Below are 9,741 nucleotides of genomic sequence, written 5' to 3'. Positions count from 1 at the left end.
AACAACCCAGCAAAGAGGGTTCAGAGCACTGGAATGAGAATTTAAAATACCAGTCTTCCTTTCTGACACTTAAAAGAAAAGAAAAAAAAAAAGAACACAGATCCATGTGGTATCACATGGATTTATTAAAGGGCAAGAAGGGGCGCCTGGGTGGCTCAGTTGGTTGGGAGGCGGACTTCGGCTCAGGTCGTGATCTCGCGGTCCATGAGTTCCAGCCCCGCGTCAAGCTCTGTGCTGACAGCTCAGAGCCTGGAGCCTGTTTCGGATTCTGTGTCTCCCTCTCTCTGACCCTCCCCCGTTCATGCTCTGTCTCTCTCTGTCTCAAAAATAAATAAACGTTAAAAAAAATTTTTTTTAAATAAATAAATAAATAAATTTAAAATAAATAAATAAATAAATAAATAAATAAATAAATAAAGGGCAAGAAGACAGTCTGATGTCCATCCAGGACTAGGATTCTGTGCCAATAGACAGGTAGAAAAGGAACTTCAGCTTAGGATAGAAACACATTTTCAAAGTTTACTCCAGAAGTTTAATAATGAAGTTAATAATAAACTGAGTTTAATAATGTATCACTGAATGTGTTTTGATGTTATTATGTAAAACTCCAGAGAAACTTCCCCCTAATCAAGGAATAATTTTTTTAAGTTTACTTATTTTGAGAGAGACATGGACAGTGTGAGTGTGGGAGGGTGAGAGAGAGGAGACAGGGAATCCCAAGCAGGCTCCGCACGGCCAACACAGAGCCCAATGTAGGGCTTGAACCCATGAAATCGTGAGATCATGACCTGAGCTGAAACCAAGAGTCAGACGCTCAACTGACTGAGCCACCCAGGTGCCCCCAAGGATAATCATTTTAATCTGAGTTTAAAACCCTGAGCAGTCATATATTGTCGCGTTGAGAATGCAACTCCTCTTATTCCTCCATTTTTCCTTCTTTTAAAAATGGATTCCTTGACCTTTTCTACAAATCTTACTGAAGACTTGTTTTTGAATACATTTTGAAAATGATATAACAGGGTTTAAGAACAAACTGTAGGGTGCCTGGGTGACTCAGTTGGTTGAACGTCTGGCTCTTGATTTCAGCTCAGGCCATGATCCCAGGGTGGCGGAATCAAGCCCCACGTTGGGCTCTGTGCTGAGCGTGGAGCCTGCTTGGGATTCTCTCACTTTCCCTCTGGCCCTCTCCCCTGCTCGTGTGCTCTTTCTCTCTCAAAAAAAAAAAAAAAAAAAAAAAGTAAACAAAATAAAATAATAAAATAAAAAATAAAAATGTGCTTCCACCAGTAGATAAAATAATAAAATAAAATAAAAAAATAAAAATGTGCCTCCACAGGTAGATAAGAGAGTAGCATCTTTGAAGGGCACAGTGGGAAACGTGCATGCTCATCATCACTCTGGATACTTAAGTTTGCACACTGGCCCAGCTAATTTTGAAGATATAGGAGTTGCCTGCTAAGAAAAGTAGAACCACAGCTCTTCAGATCAAATTGATCAGAAGTCAGTGGGCGGTAGCTTACAAAAAGTCTTCTGTCCATAATGCATAAATGCAAATATGCATGACACATGAATACAAATCAGCAATAAAAACAATCCAAGTTTTCAAAGCTTGGCAAAAGAAGTAGACATTTCACAAAGGAAGATATATTGTTGGTCAAGAAGCACATGAAAAGGTGAGGAACATATTTAAATCATCAGAGAAATATAAATTCAAACCACAAAAGATTCCATTACCCACTCGCTAGAGTGACTAAAATCAAGTGTTGGTGGGTCTGTGGAGCCAATGAGGTTCTTATGCTTTGCCGGTGAGTGTGTAACACACTAGAAACTAGAAAACTGGTAGGTTTTTACAAAATTATACATATATTTACTCTACAGTGTAGCAACTCCCCTTTTTTTCTTTTTGAGAGAAAGGGTACAAGTGAGTGAGGGACAGAGAGAGAGAGAGAATCCTGGGAGAGGGGGAGAGGAAGAGGAGGAGAGGGAGAGAGGAGGAGAGGGAGAAGCAGGGCTCACACAAAACAGGGCTCCAGCTCACTCGATGTGGGACCAGAACTCACTAATCATGAGATCATGACCTGAGCTGAAGTCAGATGTTTAATGACTGAGCCACCCAGGCACCCCAGCAATTCCACTTTTAGATAATTACTCTGGAGAAATGAATATATCTCCATAAAAAGACTTGTAGAAGAATGTTAATAGAAGCTTGAATCACAATAGTCAAAAAACTCAAAACAGCTCAAATCTCCATCAACAGGTTAACAAATTACCATTAGCAGTACATTAATACAGTGAAATAGTATTCATCAGTAAAAAACAACTATTGGGACGTCTGGGCAGCTCAGTCAGCTGAGCATCTAACACTTGATTTCTGCTGAGGCCATGATCTCACCGTTTATGGGATTGAGCCCTGCATTGGGTTCTGTGCTGACAGTGTGGAGCCCGCTTGGGATTCTCTCTCTCTTCTCTCTCTCTCTGCCCCTCCCATGCTTGAATGTGCATGCGTTCTCTCTCCCTCTCCCTCTCTTTCAAAATAAATAAATTTAAGGGGCACCTGGGTGGCTCAGTTGGTTAAGCATCATGACTTCAGCTCAGGTCATGATCTCGCAGTTCGTGGGTTCAAGCCCTGCATCAGGCTCTATGCTGACAGCTCAGAGCCTGGAGGCTGCTTCAGATTCTGTCTCCCTCACTCTCTGCCCCTCCCCCACTCGCGTTCTGTCTGTCTCTCAAAAATAAATAAACATTTAAAAAATTTTTTTAAATAAATAAACTTAAAAAAATAGAAAGTAGGGGCATCTGGGTGGCTCAGTAGGTTCAGCATCTGATTTCAGCTCAGGTCATGATCTCATGGTTTGTGGGTTTGGGCCCATCATCAGTCTCTGTGCTGACAGCTCAGAGCCTGGAGCCTGCTTCAGATTCTGTCTCCCTCTCTCTCTCTGCTCCTTCCCCACTCGTGCCCTGTTTCTCTGTCTCTCAAAAATAAATATTAAAAAAATTTGTTTTAATAAAAATAAATACATAAATACAAAGTAAAAAACAACTACTGATATACATGTAACAACGTCAATGAAAACCATTACGTTAATTAATCAAAAGAAGTGACAAAAAGTTCGTACCGTATGATTCCACATATCAATTTCTAGAACTGGCAAAACTAATCTATAATGATAGAAATGAGAAAGTGGTTGCCTGGGAATGGGGGGAAGCTAATTGACTGAAATGGAATGCAAGAGAACCTTCTAGAATGATGGAAATAATCTGTTGTGTCTTCCTTTCAGTGGTAGTTACATGAGGATATAAAAATTGTCAAAATTCATCAAAATGAACATTTAAGACCTATGTATTATATTGACTGTGGGTTATACCTCAACTTTAAAAAACAGTGGAGAAAAAAGTGAGAAACTAAGGCAAATTAGTTATCTGTTATTGATTGACTAAATGGGTAACTGGGTTTTATCCTTCATGCAGTTATTAGAGATCCTGAAGACAGACACTCCCAGGTATTTTTATCATAGCTAGGTGTAGTTTAAGCTGCTGTAACAAAGAGATTTTTAAAAAGAAATACAGAGTGTGGTTCAAGATGATGACATAGAGGCTTCAGGCTCACTTCCTCCCATGGACACACTGAACCACACCTACATATGGAACAATTCCCTTCGGGGTGGGGGGGGGCGGGGGGGGAGGGTGGAAATCCAGAAACTAGCTGAACTACTCCTATACATCAGGTAAATGAGAAATGGCGGGGTGGGGGACCCATATCAGAACAGGTAGGAGAGGATAAGACACAATCTCACAAAACTCCACCCCAGGCATAACAACACACAAGCAGGAGGGAACCCACAACTCCCAGCTTCTCCTTGAGGAGTGAAAAGATTTGAACACATATCTGTCACCCCAACTTTTAAGATTTCCAACTAAGAGAGCCCCCAAAACATCCAGCTCTGAAAGACAATGGGGCTTTCATACACAAGCCCCACAAGGGTATCGCAAACTAAGAAACTGTTCTTAATGGATTCACACAGACTCACTGCACCTATTTCCCCAGGACCCAGTGCAGGGGCAGCAGACTGAAAAACAGGTCTTTCTGTGAAAGAGGCCTATTTGCACATCTTAAAAGCTGTGGCCTGAAGGTCAGGTTGTAGGTTCGAGCCCCATATTGGGTGCAGAAATTACTTAAAAATAAAATCTTTAAAAAAAAAGTCAACAGATACATGAAAAGGTGCTCAACATCACAAATCATCAGGGAAATGCAAATCAAAATGACAATAAAGTACTACCTCACACCTGTTAGAATGTCCATGTATCAAAAAGACAAGAAAACAACAAGTGTTGGTGAGGATGTGGAAGAAAGAGAACCCTTGTGCATTGTTGGTGGGAATGTAAATTAGTACAATCACTATGGAAAATAATATGGAGGTTTCTCAAAAAGTTAAAAATAGAACTACCACATGATTCAGCAATTCTACTTCTGGGTATTTATGTGAAGTAAACAAAATCACTATCTCAAAAAGATATCAGCATTCCCATGTTCATGCAACATTATTTACAATAGCCAAGAGATGGAAACCACCCAAGTGTCCATCAATAGATGAGTGGGTGAATGAGGTGGGTGAAATGGGTGAACGTTTCCAGAAAATACAAACTTTCAGTTATAAGATAAATAGGTCCTAGGGATACAATGCAGAGGGTTGACTATAGTTAACAGGGCAACATTATGACTAGATTGCATTATGTATTCCAAAGTTGCTAGGAAAATAGATCTTAAGAGTTCTCATCACAAGACAAAAAATTACAACTCAACATGAAAAGAAAAAAAAAAGCACACACACACACACACACACACACATACAATTAATCCAGTTAAAAGAGGGCAGAAAACATGAATAGACATTTCTCCAAAGAAGACATACAGATGGCCAACAGACACATGAATAGACGCTAAACATCACTCATCATCAGGGAAATGCAAATCAAAACCACAATGAGATATCACCTCACACCTGTCAGAATGGCTAAAATCAAAAGCTCAAGAAACAACAAATGTTGGTAAAGATTTGGAGAAAAAGGAACACTCCTGCACTGTTGGTGGGAATGCAAACTGCTGCAGCCACTGTGGAAGATAGTATGGAGGTTCCTCAAAAAATTAAAAACAGAACCACCCTACAATCCAGTAATTGCACTAGTGGGTATTTACCCAAAGAATACAATAACACTAATTCAAAAGGATATATATAGCACTATGTTTATTGCAGCGTTATTTACAAGAGCCAAATTATGGAAGCAGCCCAGGTGTCCATCAATAGATGTATAGATAAAAAAGATGTAGTGTATATATACAATGGAATATTATTTGGCCGTAAAAAGAATGAAATCTTGTCATTTGCAACAATATGGATGGATCTAGACAGTATAATGCTAAATGAAACAAGACAGAGAAAGACAAATACCATATGATTTCGCTCATATGTGAAATTAAAAAACAAATGAACAAAGGGTAAAAAAAAGAGACAAACCAAAAAAAGACTCTTAACTCTAGAGAACAAACAGATGGCTACCAGAGGTGGGAAGGGGGATGGGCGAAATAGGTGAAGGGGATTAAGAGCACACTTATCATGATGAACACTAGTAATGTATGGAATTGGTGAATCACTACATTGTACACCCAAAATGAATATCACACTGTATGTTAACTACACTGGAATTAAAATAAAATAAAAATTAGGGACACCTGGATGGCACAGTCTGTTAGGTGTCTCACTCTTGATTTCAGTTCAGGTCATGATCTCATGTTTCGTGGGTTCAAGCTCCACGTTGGGGTCCTTGCTGACAGTGTGGAGCCTGCTTGGGATTCTCTCTCTCCATCTCTCTCTGCCCTTCCCCTATTCTCTCTCTCAAATAAACTCAAAAAGAAAAGAAAAGAAAAGAAAAATTAAAAGAAAAAACCAGTGTTTTTAAAATAATATTTTCAACTGTATTTGAGTCAGCAAAATAATTAGAAATCTATATATAAAAGAGATAGAAAACTCTGCATAATTCTAAATTGTTAATGCCAGAAGTCTCCAGTAGAGAGAAAGAACTGTAACACTTACTGTGGTCTATACAGCTTTAAAATGTACTCAAAATATTCCCACTTTTAGGGGTGTCTGGGTGGCTCAATCAGTTAAGCGTCCTACTTCAGCTCAGGCCATGATCTCGTGGTTCGTGAGTTTGAGCCCTGTGTTGGGCTCTGTGCTGACAGCTCAGAGCCTGGAGCCTGCTTCTGATTCTGTGTCTCCCTCTCTCTGCCCCTCCCCCACTCGTACTCTGTCTCTATCTCAAAAATAAATAAAACATTTTTAAAAATATTCCCACTTTTATTTAATTTTTTCATCCATTATTCTATTTGGATGCCTACATAGGGAAAGTGTGTAGAGCACAAATACCATGTAACTTAAGAATTATCTGTATTTTTATGTGATATAATAGCATTTTCAAACATTAGGTTCTACTCCTTCTTATTACTGAATGAATTAAGAACACAGTATGTGCTTGTGGCAGACATTCAGTGACTATCTTAGTCACTGCCTCCTTACAGTTTACTGGCAGTTTGAGTGTCAATTTCCCATCACAGGACAGGGAATAAACACAGATCAGTTTCTGTCATTAATGATAATCCTTTTCTCATTGCTAGCAATTGGTTTAGACTGCTCATAGGACCCAATTCTAGACAGATAAACAAAAGATGTATCTGACAGATTATTTCTGGAAAAGATTTCCTCAAAGATTCAAGAAACCATGCAGGGTGAAATGGAATCTTAACCTTTTTTTGGACACCTCCTTGTCTGGATGTAATGTCTCATTATGTGTTTGAAAAACGAATTACAACTTAAGTTCAGGTAAGAAGGCTACTCCTGCCACTAGGGCTTCAGCAGGTGGTAGATACATGCTTCCAGAAGCAAAGCGTCATTGATGGCATCCAAACCTATGCCTGGCTTCTGATAACCATCATGACACCAGGAAGAAAGCTTAGAGCAGTTCCACACACCAGCCCACCAGAGACTATCAGCATCCTGCTTCCTTGGCTCCACCAGCTCCTGAAATGCTCTCAGTGCTGTCAAACTCTGCTGACACTGGTCTCCATTCGCACCGTACTCCAAGACCTCCTTGAGCCAGGCAATTGCCTCTCCTGTCTCTGGATGGTCCATTCCATCCTCAGCACCGTGACAATCTGCGAGAAGTGCTAGATGAAATTCTGCTATCCTTTAGCTTTTCCTACAGAGTTCCTATCAGACTGAGATCTGCCAGACCCTGACCTCATCACAGCCCCCCAGGGCAATGGGGATCTTGGCAGATTCACTGCAAAGAGGTACAAATCTATTGTCAAGCACAAGACAGCTTTCTACTCCCTTTATCTTCCTGTACTGCTGCCATGTATGTGGCGTGCACGGACAAAGAGAAAGAACATGCCAATGCCAATAAGATCCTGAGATGGGGGAGTTCTTCCAGATTCAGGATGATTATCTTGATCTCTTTAGGGACCCAGTGTGACAGGTAAGATTGGCACTGACATCCAGGACAACAAATGCAGCTGGCTGATAGTTTAGTGTCCTCAGCGGGCCTCTCCAGAACAGCACCGGGTCCTTCAGGAGAATTATGGCCGAGGATGTACCCCGGGTGAAGGCACTATATGAGGAGCTGAACCTGCCAGTTGTGTTCACACAGTGTGAAGACAGCTAAAGCCACCCTATGAGCCTCATCGAGCAGTAGGCCATGCCCCCACCTCTAGCCATCTTCCTGGGGCTAGCACACAAGATCTATAAGAGGAAAAAGTGACCTAGAGATTCTAAGGGTGGGAGAGGGAGGCTGTCAGTAAACTATCTAAACTTCAAAAAAAAAAAAAAAAAAAAAAAGAACCTGGTACCTGAATGTTGTTACTGAGCCACTGAACCAACCAGTCTTGTAGCCATTCTGCCTCTGGACTATTGTTTTTTTGTAAAGGACACCTCTGGACTATTTCTTTTGTGAAGGACTAAATTTATCTTTAAGACAGTTGATTTAGGGTGCTCTGTTAGTAATAATGGAAGGTACAAATTTCAAGTTTTGTAGGAGTTATGTAATTCAGATGTAGACTTTAAGTAGATCATTTATTTTGATGTATTGATATAGAGATCTGTTTTCTGTACATTTTGACATACAAAGTTTGAACATTATAAATCAGCAAGAAACAAATGGGTACACTTTCTTAAATTGCTGTATCACTGACTTAAGAAATTAACTTTTGAACCTGATATAATGGCAGTATACCTCCCTTTTTATAATGCTTAACATAAATTCTGTTGAGTTAATTTAATTTACATTATTATTCATGAATCATTGCTACAATGCTAGTTGACAATATTTGGTATGACGTAAGGGTATACTTTTATTTGCATTCAAATGATTGTCTGGTAGGCTCTATTATTGAATAATTTACCCCCTTACTACTGAGATGAAATGTCAATTTTTTTCATGTATTAAAAACACCCATGGCTCCCGTTAAAAATAAATGAACAAAAATAAAGATATAATAACCATAAATACCTTGGAATAAACCTAACCAAAGAGGCGAAAAATCTATACACTGAAAACTATAGAAACCTTATAAAAGAAATTGAAGAAGACACACACACACAAAAATGGAAAAATATTCCATGCTCATGGAATGGAATAATGTTGTTAAAATGTTGATACTACCCAAAGCAATCTACATATTCAGTGCAATCTCTATCAAAATGACACCAACATTCTTCACAAAGCTAGAACAATCTTAACTAATCTTAAACTAATCTTAAATCTTAATCTTTTAACTAATCTTTAACTTCTAATCTTAAAATTAGAATGGAACCAGAAAAGACCCCAAAATAGCCAAAGCAATCTTGAAAAAGAAAACCAAAGCTGAAGGCATCACAATTCCAAATTTCAAGATGTATTACAACGCTGTAAACATCAAGACAGTATGGTACTGGCACAAAAACAGACACATAGATCAATGGAACAGAATAGAGAACCCAGAAATGGACCCACAAACATATGGAAACCAATCTTTGACAAAGCAGGAAAGAATATCCAATGGAATAAAGACAATCTCTTCAGCAAGTGGTGCTGGGAAAACTGGACAGTGCAGTCCAGACGTGCAGAAGTGCAGTGCAGTGCAGACGTGCAGAAGAATGAGCCAGGACCACTTTCTTACACCATACACAAAAATAAACTCAAAATGGATGAAAGACCTCAATGTAAGATAGGAAGCCATCAAAATCCTCGAGGAAAAAGCCAGAAAAAACCTCTTTAACCTTGGCTGCAGCAGCTTCTTACTCAACATGTCTCCAGAGGCAAGGGAAACAAAAGCAAAAATGAACTATTGGGACCTCATCAAGATAAAAAGCTTCTGAACAGCAAAGGAAACAATTAGCAAAACTAAAAGGCAACCGATGGAATAGAAGATATTTGCAAATGATATATCAGATAAAGGGTTAGTATCCAAAATCTATAGAGAACTTATCAAACTCAACACTCAAAAAACAAATAATCCAGTGAAGAAATGGGCAAAAGACATGAACAGACACTTTTCTAAAGAAGACATCCAGATTGCTAACAGACACATGAAAAAATGCTCAACATCATTCATCATCAGGGAAATACAAATTAAAACTACAATGAGATACCACTTCACACTAGTCAGACTGGCTAAAATTAACAACTCAGGCAATGACAGATGTTGGCAAG

General features: G+C 39.2%; 1 pseudogene; it reads left to right on the top strand.

Moving 5' to 3' along the window:
* The first annotated feature begins 6,986 nt into the window (after positions 1–6,986).
* Positions 6,987–7,812, top strand: LOC121039040 (farnesyl pyrophosphate synthase-like; annotated as a pseudogene).
* The last annotated feature ends 1,929 nt before the right edge of the window (positions 7,813–9,741 follow it).

Source organism: Herpailurus yagouaroundi, unplaced genomic scaffold (genome assembly GCF_014898765.1).
Source record: "Herpailurus yagouaroundi ecotype Mexico unplaced genomic scaffold, PumYag 28, whole genome shotgun sequence".
Classification (NCBI taxonomy): domain Eukaryota; kingdom Metazoa; phylum Chordata; class Mammalia; order Carnivora; family Felidae; genus Herpailurus; species Herpailurus yagouaroundi.
The sequence above is the reverse complement of the archived record's forward strand: the minus strand, read 5'-3'. Positions and strand labels throughout refer to the sequence as shown.